Below are 17,347 nucleotides of genomic sequence, written 5' to 3' on the forward strand. Positions count from 1 at the left end.
AATATTGTTATTATTTATTTCTGAGAGGAAGGGAGAAGGAGAGAGAGATAGAAACACTAACGATGAGAAAAAAATCATTTATTGGCTGCCTCCTACACACTCCCTGCTGGGTATCGAGCCCACAACCTGGGCATGTGCCCATGACCGGAATTGAACCGTGACCTCCTGGTTCACTGGGTTCATAAGACGACGCTCAACCTCAGAGCCACACCAGCTGGGCTCTGCTGTTTTCTTAATGTGTATATGTGGTGGTGGAGGCAACACCAACAGGCAGTACGACCATCTCTCAGCTCCAGGAGCTCCCCTGACCTTTAGCACAAGTGTGTGCAGTCCCTTGCATTGGGCGCATCTGCAGGCAGATGCTTCATTAGTGAACTCTGGCCTAGGAGGACCCAGGAAGAAGGAAAGCATGAGCCTTCTGTCTTCTTTCACTCACTACACACGCTCAGCTGGTCTGATGAGGGCCAGCCCTCCCCACTAAGCACAGAGCCACAGCCACTCCTGAATCCTAGAGCTGATGCTGCAGAACACCTTCCCTAGCATCACACTACTTATTTTTAGTTTTTTAATCTTAAAATTTATTTATTTATTTACTTATTTATTTATTTATTAACCCTCACCTGAGGATCTTTTTTCCATTGCTTTTTATCGATTTGTTTTCTACTTAAATAAGTATGCATTCATTGGTTGATTCTTCAATGTGCCCTGATTGGGATCGAACCCGTAACATTGGTCTATCAGAACGATGCTCTAAACAACTGAGCTACCTGGCCAGGGCAGAACAACACTTCTTATAGACTATTGTGGGGAAGGAGAGAATTACCCTTAGTGACACTTCTTGGGGATGTTTGAGCCTAGATCCCAATGTTGTCTGACCTTATCACTCTCTCCCTAAAGTGCTTCATTAGTTCCCCATTGCCTCCAGAATCAAGGCCAAGCTCCATGGTTGGCCTTCAAGTCCCTTGCTCCCAATATGGCCCCAGCCATGTCTCTAGACCATCTCTCTATGCCATGTACCCTACAGCCTAACCACTCATTCACCCCATGCATGCTTGTCCAATTTGTGCATAGGTTTAAAGGCTGTTTTCCAAGTCCTCATAGCTGCCCCCAAAGCCTCATTTCAGCGGCAGACTCGCTTATATTAATTGGTATCATCAAAATTGCATTACTATCTATGCAAACGCAGGCATGCCAGTGCCTGTTCTAATGCAAGGCCTTACCCTGCTGCTCACACCATTCCAGCAGCTGCACCTGGCTGAGCATCACACAGACCACTTTCCAGAATGGCTCTCTCCACAGGAGCAGCTGCAGATTCCTCCCACCTCCCCAAAGCTCACTGCCATGGAGCAGAGGCAGTTCTATTAGGACACTTCATAGCATCTCGCTGCCAAAGTGACAGCTACAATTATGTTTTGGCCGACAGCTGGAGCTGAGAGAATACACAAACAGCCAGACCTCATGAGCCTCCATGAATCAGCAGTTTGCGCTCTGTGTCCAGCTGGTAGGTGGGGTGGGCCACCCTGCCAGTCGTCCAGCCCTCCCTTGGTGGGCAGAGTGCTTGCTACAGACCTCAAGTTAGCACTAGGGACTCTTAGGTGAAGCCCACCACTGGATGGTGATAGTTAATGCCCCCTTGGACCATCCCAGGTATCAGAGGAACAGAAGAATAGGGTGGCCAAACCCAGGCAAGATCCAACCCAGAGGCACAGCACTTAATTTCTAGACAAAGGCAGAGACAGGCAAAGCAAAGAGTCAAGTTCCCCGGGGGGAGGGAGGGGGGGGACACACGTCCATAATGCTGGGTAGCCTGGTGTGGGGTGTGCTTGTGTTAGGCAGAGGGTCTCTGTGGAGGCGCCAGGGCACCACCTCCATGAGGAGCCTCAGGGCCACAGGCTGTGAGCAGAGGAGTGGTATCAGTGTGGGGACCAGGACACCGTAGCAAAAACAGCTGCAGAGGCAGCAGCTCCCATTCACTGAGCCTTCAATGGGCCAGGGACCATGCTGACCACTTTACATATGTTCCTTCTTTTCATCTTCATTGCACCCAGTGAGGCAGATTCTGTTATTATCCCCATTTTACTGGTGAGAAAACTGAGTCTCCAAGAGGAATGTGATGGAGGCTGTGCAGCTGGCAAGTGTGACCTGTCCTTTCTCTCTGAACCGCAGGCTCTCTGAGGCCACAGCACCTGAAGGTGGGCTCCTGAGTCCAGGCCCTGCCTTTTACTCAGCCTGACCTAGGGTCTGGCTGAGTCTCTGAGAGGGGCAGGCTCAGGTTCTTGGGGTTCTCCAAGGGGTGCTGCTGCCCTTCTTAGGCCCCTTGTTGGAACTGAACCTGCCTATCCTCACATCCTGTCCAAACGCATGCAGAAAAGGAGGCAGCAGGCTAGCAACTCTGTGCAACATGCTTCCAAAGTGGGCGTCTGAAAGGGCAGTGGGGTTGGGGTGCAGACGTGTTTGTATTCCAAGTGGCTGCTGCCCATGAATCACCAATTTCATTTTGTGCTCTCAGCTCTGTGAAGGCATCGTTTCTACCCAGCCTCACATGGAGCTGGCGGCCAGAGCCTCTTAGTGGGGCTATAAATAGCAGATTATCAACTCACCTCCTCTGAGCTCATCACAGGCTCTTCGCTTTATTGTGTATCTTCCTGCTGCCTGCACGGCACTCACTCAGATTTCCCAGGTGAAGCCTGGCTGAGACCCAGTGCATGCTCTGGGGCGCTGCAGGGCTTGGGTTTCCAGATGTGTTCAGGGTGACAGTGAGGGCAATGGCAGACTTTTGAAGAGCTTAACATTTAAGACGTCATAATTATAATCTCACTGTTAAGGAATAAAAAGAGTTGCAAATCCATAAGGTATATGAGAATAGGAGATGGCAGCAGATGAAGGATGCTAGGACAACAGCAAGGGACTGTCATTTCTCCAAAAGCCCTAGAAATAAAAGGCAAGGGGCAAACACACACCCAGAGAAAGTCACCTAGAGTGAGTAGCAACAAATGAAAGGTTTCATGCCTTCCTGTGGACATGTCTCCTAACACTGAATGAAATACTTTATGGCTCTCTGGCTTCAGAAGCGAGATACACTGAATGAAATACTTTATGGCTCACTGGCTTCAGAAATGAGATCGCATTTTTTAGTATTACTCACAGCTACCATTTACGGAGTGCTCCCTGCGTGCCAGGCTCTGTGCCCAGCCTTTGCACGCTGTATCTCATCAAGTCATCACAACAGCCATATTGAGTTAATGCTAGCATCAGCAGCTTTCTGTAGTGAGGAGGCTGTGGTTCCAGTGTCACACAAACACTGAGCACCCGCAGAACAGGGCTGTGTGTGTCCACGTGTACCCATGCATGTGTCCACGTGTGTGTGCAACCAAAGGGATCTGAACTGTAGTCTCCAGCTCCATGCACTCCATGACTGTACATAGGAGCCAGATGCTCACAGGTCATCTTTCCCCAAGTCCCAGGCCCCCTTGGCATCCTGCATGTTCCCCTGTCACTGTCTTCGCTCAAATCTGATCCTCTAGTTCCTCTGCAGGGAGAGAACTAGCCTTCATTTGGCCCAGCTCAACGATTGTCCTACCTCCTTCCTCTAGTCTCTGAAACAGGCAGAGATCAGGTGAGACTCCACCACCACCCTTGGCGGCCTCTCTCCAATCTGTTTCTTCCTCTCCCTCTCAGAGCACAGCCCCATGTTTTAGGTCTGGTCCCTTTTATTGGCTTGTCACAGTAGCCTTCCCGCTCAGTGCTGCATTTGAGGAATGGATTTTTACGAAGCTCTTCCAGTGATCTTGGTAGCCAAGGTTAAGAACCGCTTTGTTTAATTGGCCTCCTAGTCTAGCCTCTCTCTGTTCTAAGCCCTCCCACCCATAATTATCAGCTTAATTTTGTTAAAGCACAATTGATCTCGTGTCACTCTCCTGTTCAAGGTCCTTGGGTAGCTCCCCACTGCCTGCAGAAAAGTATAAAGCCCTTAGTGTGGCCTTAGCTGGTTTAGCTCAGTGGTGTCAGCCTGCAGACTGAAGGGTCGCCAGTTCAATTCCGGTCAAGGGCACATACATACCTTGGTTGCAGCCTCCTCCCTGGTCCAGGCCCTGGTCGGGGCATGCGCAGGAGGCAACCAATCCATGTGTTTCTCTAACATAGATATTTCTCTGTCTTTCGCTATTTGTTCCATTCTCTAAAAATCAATGGAAAATATCCTCAGGTGAGGATTTAAAAAAAACAACAACAATAAAAGAATAAATGAAATAAAGCCCTTAATGTGACATTCAAGGCCCTCTCCATCTTGGTCCATTGCTAACCCTTTGCCCCACCCCACAGACCCACCTTTTCCTGTGACAGCCTCCTGACCCTGCTCCCTCTCCTTAGCTTTTCCAGGCTTTAAATGTTGGCTGGGTACAGCAGAGCACATAGAAAGAGCAGGGAGCTTTCCTGAAGACACTGAGCCCTTCAAAAAGAGGAATGAGAAATTACTGTTGAAATGCCCCCTCTTAATTCAAGAGCCACATGTGTAGCTTTAAATGAAGAGGGTTTTGTGTGGCCTGCAGATGAAAGGAGATCCGCCAGTAGATACAACACAATAGCAGTAATGTGTAAACACAGGAGAGCAGGAGAGGTGGGGCTCATGATTAATTCAAAGGAGATGGTATTTCGGCATTCTCCTTGCTTTTATTCAAACCCAGAAGACAGAGCAGGTTTGGTAAGCACTGGGGCTTGGGCCACATTTCAAAGTGCCCCTCATGCTTTTTTGTCCCCTATTCTTAGACAAAAGCAGAGAAACATATTTGAATTTTGTTCAAAAGATCAAGGGTGTTTTACTAATACTATTAAACAATGTGTGCGTTTGGACTTTGCTCTATTTCCCATAAAGAAACACCTACTTCATAATCAAACAAAAATGACTGTGTTGACTGACAGCATGAGAATGGGGCCTGGAAATTGTTCCCAAGTGCTTCAGAGTGAAAACAGACCCTAAAGAAGCTCTTGTTAAATGTGGCAGAAGAGCCTCTCATGAATCTCTGCTCCCTCCCGAAACTCTGCCAAAAACAACGATAAAGGAATAAAAAGAGTTGCAAATCCATAAGGTATATGAGAATAGGAGATGGCAGCAGATGAAGGATGCTAGCACATTTTAGGAGTGTGGGAAGCAGAGGAAGAAGCAGTGAGTCACATGGCAGCACGGGGGAGGCAGGAGGCCTGATGCCTGCAGAGGGGTTCCCTGTGAGAAGGTGAGAAGCACGCCAGGCTGCAGGGAAGGGCAGAGCTGCAGAAGGGACCGATGGGGCCTCCATGAGAGCACAGTCCGCGTGGGCAGTGGAGTCGCCACACCTTGCCCATTCCCACAGGAGACCTGATATGCTCAGTGGAGAATTTGCATTGGCACATGAGGAACTATGGAGGGTGGGTATGAAGTGCAGAAAATATGGGGGCTAAATAGAAATCTAGATACTAAAAGGTTAAGTCCCAGCTCCTTTTCCTCACCCTGCTTCTAGACAACCTGTCAGCCAGGCACACCTCTTAACCTCGATTGAAGACTAAAGAACCCCTTTCTGTAGGAACTGAGAAGACTCAAGGGTAAGACCCCCTAATACAGACATTTGGGATCCCCATTGCAAAAGCCAATTTATGACCAACGCCCACTACAGGGAAGTCCACCATTGGAAAAGCTCCACCCAGGCATGCTGACCATGCAATCATCTCCGTAGCACAAAACCCTTACATATGAATGGAGAGTCAAGATCTTCAAACTTTTAAAAAAATTTATGTATTGATTAAGGAGAAAGAGAGGAAAGGAAAGAGGGGAAGGGAGAGAGAGACATCAATTTGTTATTCCACTTATTTATGCATTCATTGGTTGATTCATATGTGCCCGGACCAGGGATCAAACCCACAACCTTGGCATATTGGGACAGTGCTCTAAGAAGCAAGATCCCTAGGCTTTTAAAGCAAGCCTCAGATATGACAGACAGGTATGGGGGAGCAAGGGCGAGTGGGAAGGGAATGCATAAGTTCAGGGAGGAGAAGAAAGCTTTAAAAATACTATAACATCCTCAGGGAGGAAAAATAAGATTTATAACTCATGGTTCATTATCATGAAATGTCAGAACATCAGGAATAAAGAAGAGACCCTAAAAGGACCCAGGAAGGAAAAACAGGTCAATTGAAAGGATCAGGGATCAGAATGGCACTAGACCTCTCAGCAGCAGCTCTAGAAGCTGAAAGACAATCGAGTGAAATTTTCAGAATTCTGAGTGAGAATTATTAATGGCTTAGAATTCTAAACCCAAATTATTAAGAGAAGTGGTAGAATAAAAGATGCTTTCAGACATGGGAGATCAAAAATAATTTGCCTTTCATGTTCCCTTTCTCAGGAAATTGTCCACCCAAACAAGAGTATAATCCAACAATGAGGAAGACATGCCCAGGAGAGGTGAAAGGAGCCCCTGGATGACAGCAGGACAGGAGTGCCCTCTGACCAGAAAATAGAGGATTTTAGGTCAGAGATGGGCCAGAGGATTACCTGACAGGCATGACTAGGTGCGAAATTTTGTTGAGGGGCTATTAGAGGGTTGTGAGAATTAATAATAAGTTTATAAAAAAAGTGAATGAATTAAAAAATATGAGGCAATTACTACCTTCAGAAAAACTACAACACATAAACTACAGAAGAAAATAAATGCAGCCCTAACCGGTTTGGCTCAGTGGATAGAGCATCAGCCTGCGGACTCAAGGGTCCCAGGTTCGATCCGGTCAAGGGCATGTACCTTGGTTGCGGGCACATCCCCAGTAGGGAGTGTGCAGGAGGCAGCTGACTGATGTTTCTCTCTCATCGATGTTTCTAACTCTCTATCCCTCTCCCTTCCTCTCTGTATAACTCAATAAAATATATTTTTTTACAAAGCCATCATCTTAAAATAAATAAAAAATAAATACAACACCAAAAACATTTACATAACCATAACAATGTAAAAAAAGATAACTGATTTAACCAAAGACTATGAAACAGGTTGGGAAGCTGGGGGAAAGGGAAGGAAGATGCAGGAAATGGCTAAACAAACAAACCCTCATCTTCCATAATTGCAAGAAAATAGTAATGTCTAAAACTGACAAATCAACAAATTGGCACTAAAAGTATATTATTGGAAAATATGGGGGAGGAGGTTAAAACTGGGCAAAATAGCTGAAAAAGTTTAACTGGGTACCTCTGGGGATCAGGCTGGGGGTTGGTGTTGGATGGGATAGGGGACTGCTGTTCTTGACCATATGCCTTTAGTACTATTTGACTTTAAAATTTGTGTGTGTGTGTATGTGTGTGTGTGTATATATAATTTTCATTAAAATAAAATTTAAATTTAAAAAGAAAATCAATAGAAAATATCTTACATGGAGAAAAACAAAATTTTTAAAGTATTAGTTACTCATTAATCACAGCTCTGAATTGTTTCTATTGATCTTCCTCTCCACTTATTCATTCACTTAGTCATTCATTCATTTATTTTCTCTCAAAATCTTAAATGTTGATTGGAAAATGTGGTAGGGTTGCCAGAGAAAATATATTCAAATTTAACCTATTTTATTTGCTAAATCTGGCACCCTAAAATATAGACCCCACTATCTAGGTCTGCGGCTAAAGCGATTAATGGAACCAGAAAGTTCTGCAATTAATATTCATAGTGTGGGAGATGTGTAAAGAGGCTGACAAAACTTCTTGGTCAGATGCTGGGCAGTGATTTGATATCTAGTCAAGACATATGACGTGGTGCCAGGAAGCTCCTTGCCAGCCTCTGTGAGCCCAGAGTACACTTAAAGGGAAGCTGGGTTTGCCTGAGGGCTCTATCCCTGGGCTCAGGAGCTGTGCCCAAAGGCTCCTGCAGGGCATAGAGGTCCCTAGGCTGCATTTTCTCTTCTGAAAGAGAGCAGGGCAGGATGACAAGGGACCTCAATTTAGGTAAATTCAGGAGTGGGACCATACCCATGACACCAACTCTTGTTTTTTATTGAAAAACTATCTCTCTGTAAGCAAATTTACACAAGTTCCTAATCTCGTCTACAATGTGCTTACTAAAAGTTTCACTCTCAAAGGAGAATTTTGTTGTTGTACTGTGTTGGAAGATTCTCTACCACTGACTAATGGTAGAAATGTAATCAACTTTTTCCCTTTTGTGCTGGGAAAACTATTCTTTGTGGTTAATAGAATTAAGACTAGGGATGTGAGTCCTCCTGAAAGCTAAATTCATTCCCAGAATATATAAATATACAATTTGGCAATACACATACATAAATGTATAAAGAGAAACAACTAGCCCTAGCTGGTTTGGCTCAGTGGCTAGAGCGTCAGCCTGCGGACTGAAGGGTTCCATGTTTGATTCCAGTCAAGGGCTCGATCCCCAGTAGGGGACATGCAGGAGGCAGCCAATCAATGATTCTCTCTCATCATTGATGTCTCTCTCTCTCCTCTCTGAAATCAATAAAAAGAGAAACAATTAAAATATGAATATTTTAAAAATGAGGATGAACACAAACATAAAGGATTTTTGTTGCTTCGCTATTATTTATACCTTATGTGAATAGAAGTTAACAGCAGATAGGCAGGCAACAGGTTTCAGAAATCAAACCGGGATTAAGATGAGTAGCTATAGAATCTTATTCTATAAAACTACTGGTCAGAATAACAAAAGAGACTTTCTAAAAACAAAGAGCTGTGCATATGTGTGTGTGTGTGTGTGTGTGTGTGTGTGTGTATTTAATTGTAAAATATTTAGTTATCTAGTTCAATCATGAACCTATTATAGATGTGAGATGACCGGGGCTCAGTTCAACCCAAGGGGTATTTAGTATTTTTCAGACAGCTCTACTTGTTTAAAGTTCTTCTATTTAAAGATAAAATCTGACTTTATATAGCTCTCACTCTTTGGCCCTATGCCTGCCTTGAAAAGCAGAAAATAAACCATCTTCTACAAAACAGCTCTTCAAAGATCTGAAGACAAGCATAGGGCCTCTCCAACTGTGTCCTCTGCTCCCACATCACCTGATCTCCAGCTCTCCTCCTCCTTCCCTCCCTTTGAGCACTTTAGTTCATCAATGCTGTGCTTAAAATAAGGCACTCGGACTGAACTTCTCCTGGTATGGCCCAAGGTGTACAAAATAGCGAAGAACTCTAACTTTCTGTGATCTTGAATGCTGAACATCATTTCAGTTAGGTAAAAGCAGCCACTTGACTGCTGTTATAAGAACATCAATTTTGCCGAACCGGTTTGGCTCAGTGGATAGAGCGTCGGCTTGCAGACTCAAGGGTCCCAGGTTCGATTCCGGTCAAGGGTATGTACCTTGGTTGCGGGCACATCCCCACTGGGGGGTGTGCAGGAGGCAGCTGGTCGATCTCTCTTATCGATGTTTCTAACTCTCTATCCCTCTCCCTTCTTCTCTGTAAAAAATCAATAAAATATATTTTAAAAAAAAAAGAACATCAATTTCGCACAGGTTTCCCTCAGAGAGAAGACTTGTTTAATTCATTTTTTAAAAAAACCAACCTTACACTTACATTTACAACAGGCTAAACATTCATGCCTTTTGATACAGAAATACCAACTGTGTCCTCTGTTCCCACATTACCTGGGATTTATATATATAATCCTCACACAAGGAAATTTATTGATTTTAGAGAGAAAGGAAAAGAGAGAAACATCGGTCTGAGAGAGAAACATTGATGGCTTCTTCATGTATGTGCTGTCTTCCTTTTATTAATATTAACTAGCTAATTATGATGCTAACAAAGGAATTAAAAAATGTGAGAGCATTCAGTGCAGCCTTGCACTATTTACCTGCTTTAAAGAGGAAGCCTGCAGCTGGTAGGTATGGTAACTTAGGTCCAAGAAGGTACTTTGGCAAAACATAGTAAAAGCTTTAAAAGTGTGCAGTTCTTTGAACCAGGAATTCCACTTCTAGGAGTTTATCAGGAGTAAAATAAAACCTAGATGTCCATGGAAGTTTAGTTGAAAGGACAAGTCACAGTGGCATTCATCAAATTTTTAAAGTATAATTAAGTAGAAGAATATTTTGTTTTAGAGCAGGAGTTTAGCTCTGAATTGACTCACACTCAACAAGAACAACGACAAATAGAGAAACCAGCTGCAGCCTCCAAAGTTTTGTCAGGAGCTGCCAAAGGTGAGAAAGAGTAGGAAACCTGGTGAAAAACCTTGAATGAGAAGGGGAGGTAGACTCTCAGAGAGCTTAGAAAGCTCTTATTGTTATTATTCCCTTCCAGAACGGGAAAACCCCACTTTGAAAGGGAACTATGAAAACAAGTCCTAAATCATACAAAGAAAGATTGCTAGGGACAATGGAAAGCACTGGAAAAAGAAAAGTGGGCGCCTTCTCTTAGAAACAAAGGCTGTAAAGAAATCTGGGAAAGAGAGATGGACAGAGAAGCTCTCATCAACCACGCTTTGAAATCCAGAGAAGAGGTGACTACTCACAGAGGCCATGTCTGAAGTTTGTCGCTGTGGCAACAGAAAGAATTCCCCTGGCCACACCTTTCCACCCCTCCAACACTTGTTCAAGGCACAAAACAGTGAAGCAATGCCTACAAGACACTCAGAGAAAAGTAAAGTTTAAGTATAAAGCCTATACGACACTCAGAGAAAAGTAAAGTTTAAGTATAAAGCCTATACGACACTCAGAGAAAAGTAAAGTTTAAGTATAAAGCCTATAGACAAACATATTGAAAACTGTAAGAAATCAGGAAATATGAGCCTTTTCTGAGGAACCTACTCGGGCCATGGAACAGCAATCTCAGTACTACTGAGCGAGTCTGAGGAAATACAGATAAAAGGCCCCTCCCTGAGCATGAAATGTATTTGACTACAGAAATGAGAGTAAAACCAACACAGAGGTTAGGATGACAGATCAGAATGCAGATGTTACATTCCTTAATATGATAGATATTTCTCATCACTAATAAAAAACTGAAGAAGAAAGAGAGAAGATAGGAATAAGAATAAGCTCACTGCCCGGCCAGCATGACTCTGTGGTGGAGCATTGATCTGTGAATCCGGAGGTCACGGGTTCGATTCCAGGTCAGGGCACAGGCCCAGGTTGCAGGCTCGATCCTCAGTGTGGAGTGTGCAGGTGGCAACCCATTAATGATTCTCTCTCATCACTGATGTTTCTAACTCTCTCTCTCCCTCTCCCTTCCTCTCTGAAATCAATAAAAACATATATTTTTAAAAAGAATAAGCTCACTGATCACCTCAAATTAATTGATTCAAAGGATACTATTTAAAAATTCCAAATAAAGTAGAAGCTTAAGCATATTTAACATAAACACTAGGATTGATAATTCCATTGATTGTATTACGCAGAAGGGGTCAGGGGGAGAGGATGAGATTACAAGATAATTTTATTATTGTTCATAGTAGGTATTTAGAAGATACAGTCCCTAAAGAGAGTGGATCAACAGTATTTTATAAAGGTAACTTCTAGAACAAAAATACAAACCTTCCTAAATATCAGAACCACATTAAGAAAAAGGGCAACTACATAATGAAAACACATTAAAAAGTATAGAATCGAGACCAAATATATCTGTTATCTCAATAAATATAAATTAGTTTAACTCATCTATTTTATTTATTTATTTGTAATTTTTTAAGTCCTCACTTGAAAGTATGTTTTTATTACTTTTTTAGAGGGAGGGAGGGAGGGAGAGAAAGAGAGAAAAAGAAATGCACCCCGACCAGGGATGAGAACCTGCAGCCTAGGTATGTGTCCTGACCAGCAATTAAACCCACATTCTCCTGGTGTATGGAGAATGCTCCAACCAGCTGAGCCACCCAGCTGGGGCTAACTCATCTACTTTAAAAATAGTTTTCAAAATAGATTGCAAAGCCCAATCCAACTATAGGCTGTATACATATAAGACAAAATAATTCAGAAAGCTTAATAATGAAAGGATGGGCAAAGAAAAGCATACAAGAAAAATACAAACTTTAAAACTCTTAATATCTGACAACATAGAATTCAGTACAAAAAGTTTAAGCAAAATAAAGAGAAGTAGTTTTTAATGCTAAAGGCTACAATTTACCGTAAGAATTTAAGATATGAGTATATATGCACAAAATAATACAGCAGGAACTTTCATATAATAGAAACTATAGAAATGCAAGGAGATTTAGACAAAGACACACTAATAATAGAAGACTTTGATTTGCTTTGCCCAATTCCAAACAAATCTAGTAGTCAAAATTAAATGAGAATTTAGAAGTCCAAACAATATAATCAATAAGGTAGATGTTACTGATACGTATCAAACATTATGCCCTGAGTATAGAGAATATACTTTCTTATCAAGTGGTCTGAAATATTTGTACACACAAAAGATTATATGTTAGGCCATAAACCAAATCTCATTAAATCATCACAGTAAAAATAATATAGATAGCATTCTATAATAACACAATAAACATTGACATTTATAACACACTAGCATTTAAAAACAAAGAGTGCCCTTCTATTTGAATGTGTGTGTGGGTATATATTAAATAAATCCATAATCAAATGGAAAATACAAATTCAAAACTGCAGAATTTCTAGTAAACAATAATAATGAGCATATATAGAAGGATCTAGGAATATAGTTAAAATAGTACTCAAAGAAAAATTCACCACCTTAAATAAGTATATCAACATAAATAAAAGAAAAATAAATGAAATAAACAGCTGGCTTAAGAAACAAGAAAAAGAATTATAAAATAAACCAAAGGAAAGCAAAAGAAAAATAAAGATAAATACAATGCCTGGGTTGTGGTCCTATCAAAATATAGAACTTATAAATAAATAAGCTTATTCTTTTAAAAAGTTCAATAAATTAGGTAAGTCACAAGCTAAGTTAATCATAATGAAGGAAATGCACTAAAATCCAAAATAAGAAATTACAAATGGGAAATAGTCACACAAATATTAGAAAGTAGAAAACAAAACAAAAACAAAAAAGAATACCTTATACAATTTTATGCAGATAAATTTGAAAATCTGTATGAAATATATAATTTCATCAGAAACTAAAGATAGAAAACCAAAATAGACCAATTTGCATAAATTTTTCAAAATAATTTGAATATAATATTATGCATAATATAGCATATAGATATAATGTTATAAAAGTTACAATAAAACTTTTAAGAAATAATTTTGTCAAAATAATTAGATAAAATTTGTCAAACACCCTTCTCCCTCCCCCCAGAAAACGTAAGAAACATCAGGTTCACTGTTTTATAGGGGAATTCAACAACTCTACTAACCTTTAAAGAACAAATGATTCCAGTGATTTTTGAAAATGCTCCATAGCCTAGAAAAAGAACAAACTCATTTCAAAAAGAAAATATAAGTATATTGATATCAAAATATAATAACAATTGTAAGAATAAAGAAAAATAGGCCAATATCATTTAAAAATATCAATACAAAACTCCTAAATAAAATTTTAGCAAACAGAATCCAAAAGCACACTGAAAGAAGAATATATTATGACCAGCTGGCCAGTGTGGCTAAGTGGTTGAGCACTGACCCATGGACTAGGAGGTCACAGTTTGATTCCCTGTCAGGGCACATGCCTGGGTTGTGGTCATGACCCCTAGTAGGGGGTATGCAAGAGGTAGCTGATCAATGATTCTGTTGCATCATTGATTTTTTGATCCCTCTCCCTTCCTCTCTCTGAAAACAATAAAAACATATTTAAAAATAAATAAATAAAAGTTATTTTTTAAAAAGAATATATGACCAAATGGAGTTTATTTTAGGAATGGAAATAAGGTTCAATATTAGAAAATCTAATATAAATCATATTATGAACTACTGAACCACTAAGCCAAACCAGTGGGGTCATCTAAATAGAAAATCATGGGTAGCTTTATAAATACGAAAATGCATTTGATAAATACTTATTCTTGATTTAAAACATTTAGAAAAATGGGAATTAATGGGTACTTTCTCAAAATGAAAAAAAATTCTTAGCAGAAAAGCAATAGTTTGCTTAACAGGGAAATGCTAGAGACTCTAATATATAGAATATGTTAGACTTAATAACCAATGCATTGTAGGCATGAGAAATAAATTAGTGGTAAAAGAATTGAAGAAAAACATTCTAGATTATTTTTCTAGCGTATCCTCTAGAATTCTCTTAAGGTTTCCAGACCCAAAAGGATTGGAGAGGAATGTTCAACGGTAGTATTAGGAGGTGAAGGAAAGAGGATAAGCAAAAAGAGGAGGAAGGGGAGGAGAAAAGGGAAAAATGAAAAGAAAGAAAGATTTGGTGGTTTGAATACATTTGACACTCCATCCAAAATGTGGAGCCTATTTTTTGAAAATGTGTTTTTATTGACGAGAGAGAGGGAGAGGAAGAGAGAGGAAGGGTGAAGAAGAGATAGAAACATCAATGAGAGAATATCAACATTAATCAGCTGCCTTCTGCATGGTCTCAATAAGGATCAAACCCATAACCTGGCATGTGCCCTGAACAAGAATCGAATCGGTGACATCCTGGTGCCTAGGTTGTTGCTGAACCACTGAGACACACTGGTGGGGTCAAAATATGGAGCCTAATTTTTATGCCCCTGAATGTGTACTGGACTTAGTGACTAATGAATAGGTCAAAAATGATGTTATGTGACCTAGGAATCCATGTCATGAAAGATATTGTAGCTTCTACCTTGCTCTTTTTTGATTCAGCTGCTCTGAAGGAAGACCCCTGCCATATGAGGACACTCAAGCAGCCCTGTGGAGAGGTCCATAGTGAGAAACTGAGATCTGTGGCAAACAGCCATGTGAGTGAGCCATCTTGGAGGTGGCTCCTCTGGCCCTAAACAAGCCTTCCCATACATGAAGCACCAGCCAATAAATGTCCTGAAACCTCATTAGAGATGCTGAGCCAGAACCACCCAGTTGAGCTCCCCCAGCATTCCTAATTTACAGAAATTGTGAGATAATTTTTATTGTTTTAAGTCACTAAGTTTTGGAGTAATTTGTTATGCAGCCATGTAACTAATACAGAAGGCAAAATAAAGTCATTTCAGATTGATAAAAAGTGAACATGCCACCAGCAGACCTATAGTAAAGAAAATGCAAACAAATTTTTCATGCGGAAGGAAAATGAAACCAGATTGTAAGAGATAGAGAAGGAATGAAAAACAAGTAAAGTGATAAATGTGTGTTTAAATCTAATGTTTCATCGGGTTTTAAAATATACCACAAGAATAAGATCTAAATAAGTGGAGAGATACATCAGAATTATGAATTGGAAGATTCAATGCTGTTAAATGTTGGTTCTTCCCAAATTGATCTATAGATTCAATGCAATCCCAATTAAAATCCCAGCAGCCTATTTTCTAGAAATTGGCAAACTAATAATAACATTTGTATCAAAAAGCAATAGCACAAAATAGCCAAAAAATTTTTGTAAAAGAACACAGTTGGCCTTGGCCAAATAGCTCAGTTGGTTGGAACTTTGTCCTGATTCACCAAGGTTGTAGGTTTGATCCCCGGTCAGGACACATGCAAGAATCAACCAATGAATGCATAAATAAGTGGAACAATAAATCTATCTTTCTCTCAAAATCAATTTTTAAAAATATTTTTTATTGATTTCAGAGAGGAAGGGAGAGGGAGAGAAAGATAAAAATATCAATGATGAGAGAGAATCATTGATTGGCTGCTTCCTGCACACCCCACACTGGGGATCAAGCCCGCAACCTGGGCATGTACCCTGATGGGAATTGAACTGTGACCTCCTGGACCTCCTGGTTCATAGGTCGATCAATGCTCAACCACTGAGTCACACTGGCCAGGCTCAAAACCAATTTTTAAAAATTAAAAATGAAAGAAAGAAAGGAAGGAAGGGAGGGGGAGAGGGAGGGAGAGAGGAAGGGAAGGAGAAAGAAAGGAAGAACACAGTAGGATGATTCAAACAATTTGATCTTAAGACTTACTATAAAGCTACGGCAGCGTTGGCAAACTATGGCCCATGGACCAAATCTAACCTGGAGGTTGTTTTTGTAAGTCATAGAAACTAAAAATGCTTTTTTTATGTTTTTAAATGTTTGGAAAAAGAAACAAAGAAAAGTATGCAACAGGAATTATAGGTAACCCATTGTTTACAGAAACAGTTTACTAACTCCTGAGTTACAGTATTCAAGGCAGTATAGTGTTGGTAAGAGGACAGACAAATAGATCAATGGAACAGAATAGAGTTCAGAAATAGATTCACACATATATGGTCAATTGATTTTTGACAAAGTACCAAGGTAATTAAATGAAAAAAGGATAGTATTTTTGACAAATTGCACTAGATCAGGGGTGGGCAAACTTTATGACTCAAGGGCCACAATGGGTTCTTAAACTAGACCAGAGGGCCGGAACAAAAGCATGGATGGAGTGTTTGTGTGAACTAATATAAATTCAAAGTAAACATCATTACATAAAAGGGTATGGTCTTTTTTTTTTTAGTTTTATTCATTTCAAACGGGCCGTAGTTTGCCCACGGCTGTACTAGATCAATTAGACAACCATATGCAAAAAAAGGAAGAGGAGGAGGAATAGGAAGGGGGAGTTGTGGGAGGAGGGGAGAGGAGTTGGAGGAGGGGGAGAAGAGGGGGGAGGAGGAGAAGGAAGGAAAGGAAGGAAGAAAAGAAGGGAAAGAAGGGAAGGAAGGGAAGGGAAGGGAAGGGAAGGGAAGGGAAGGGAAGGGAAGAAAAAAGGTAAAAAAAAGCCCACCTGGGCCCTAACTGGTTTAGCTCAGTGGATAGAGTTGATGTTTCTAACTCTCTATCCCTCTCCCGTCCTCTCTGTAAAAAATCAGTAAAATATATATATATATATTTTTAAAAAGTCTACCTGGTGTGGCTCAGGTCACGATTTGATTCCCGGTAGGGCACATGCTGGGTTGCAGGCTTGATCCCAAATGTGGGGCATGCAGGAGGCAGCCGATCAATGATTCTCTCATCATTAATGTTTCTATCTCTCTCACCCTCTCCCTTCCTCTCTGAAATCAATAAATATTTTTTTAAAAAGGTAAAAAAGAATCTCAACCTATGTTGGGAGACAATTCTCCATGGGTCTCTTATGCATCTTCACATCTTAAGAGTTAGACATTAATGGCCCGAACCAATATGCTCAATTAATATTTGACAAAGGAGGCAAGAACATACAATGGAGCCAAGAAGGTCTCTTCAATAAATGGTGTTGGGAAAATTGGACAGATATATGCAAGAAAATGAAACTAGACCACCAACTTACACCATACACAAAAATAAACTCAAAATGGATAAAGGACTTAAATGTACGACAGGAAACCATA

General features: G+C 40.8%; 1 long non-coding RNA gene across 2 annotated transcripts in view; it reads right to left on the reverse strand.

The window, feature by feature from the left end:
* Nucleotides 1–17,347, reverse strand: part of LOC107182994 — a 71,059-nt gene that overhangs the window by 48,254 nt on the left and 5,458 nt on the right. Inside the window, exons 2-4 of one of the 2 annotated variants that reach the window (XR_001513774.1) lie at nucleotides 13,299–13,345; nucleotides 4,327–4,447; nucleotides 2,895–2,928 (exon numbers count right to left, since the gene is read on the reverse strand). This is a non-coding gene — a long non-coding RNA (uncharacterized LOC107182994). Of the gene's footprint in view, nucleotides 1–2,894; nucleotides 2,929–4,326; nucleotides 4,448–13,298; nucleotides 13,346–17,347 lie in introns of those variants that run through there. The other variant, XR_001513772.1, reaches the window with a different exon arrangement.

The sequence above is a fragment of the Myotis davidii genome, unplaced genomic scaffold (genome assembly GCF_000327345.1).
Source record: "Myotis davidii unplaced genomic scaffold, ASM32734v1 scaffold471, whole genome shotgun sequence".
Lineage (NCBI taxonomy): Eukaryota > Metazoa > Chordata > Mammalia > Chiroptera > Vespertilionidae > Myotis > Myotis davidii.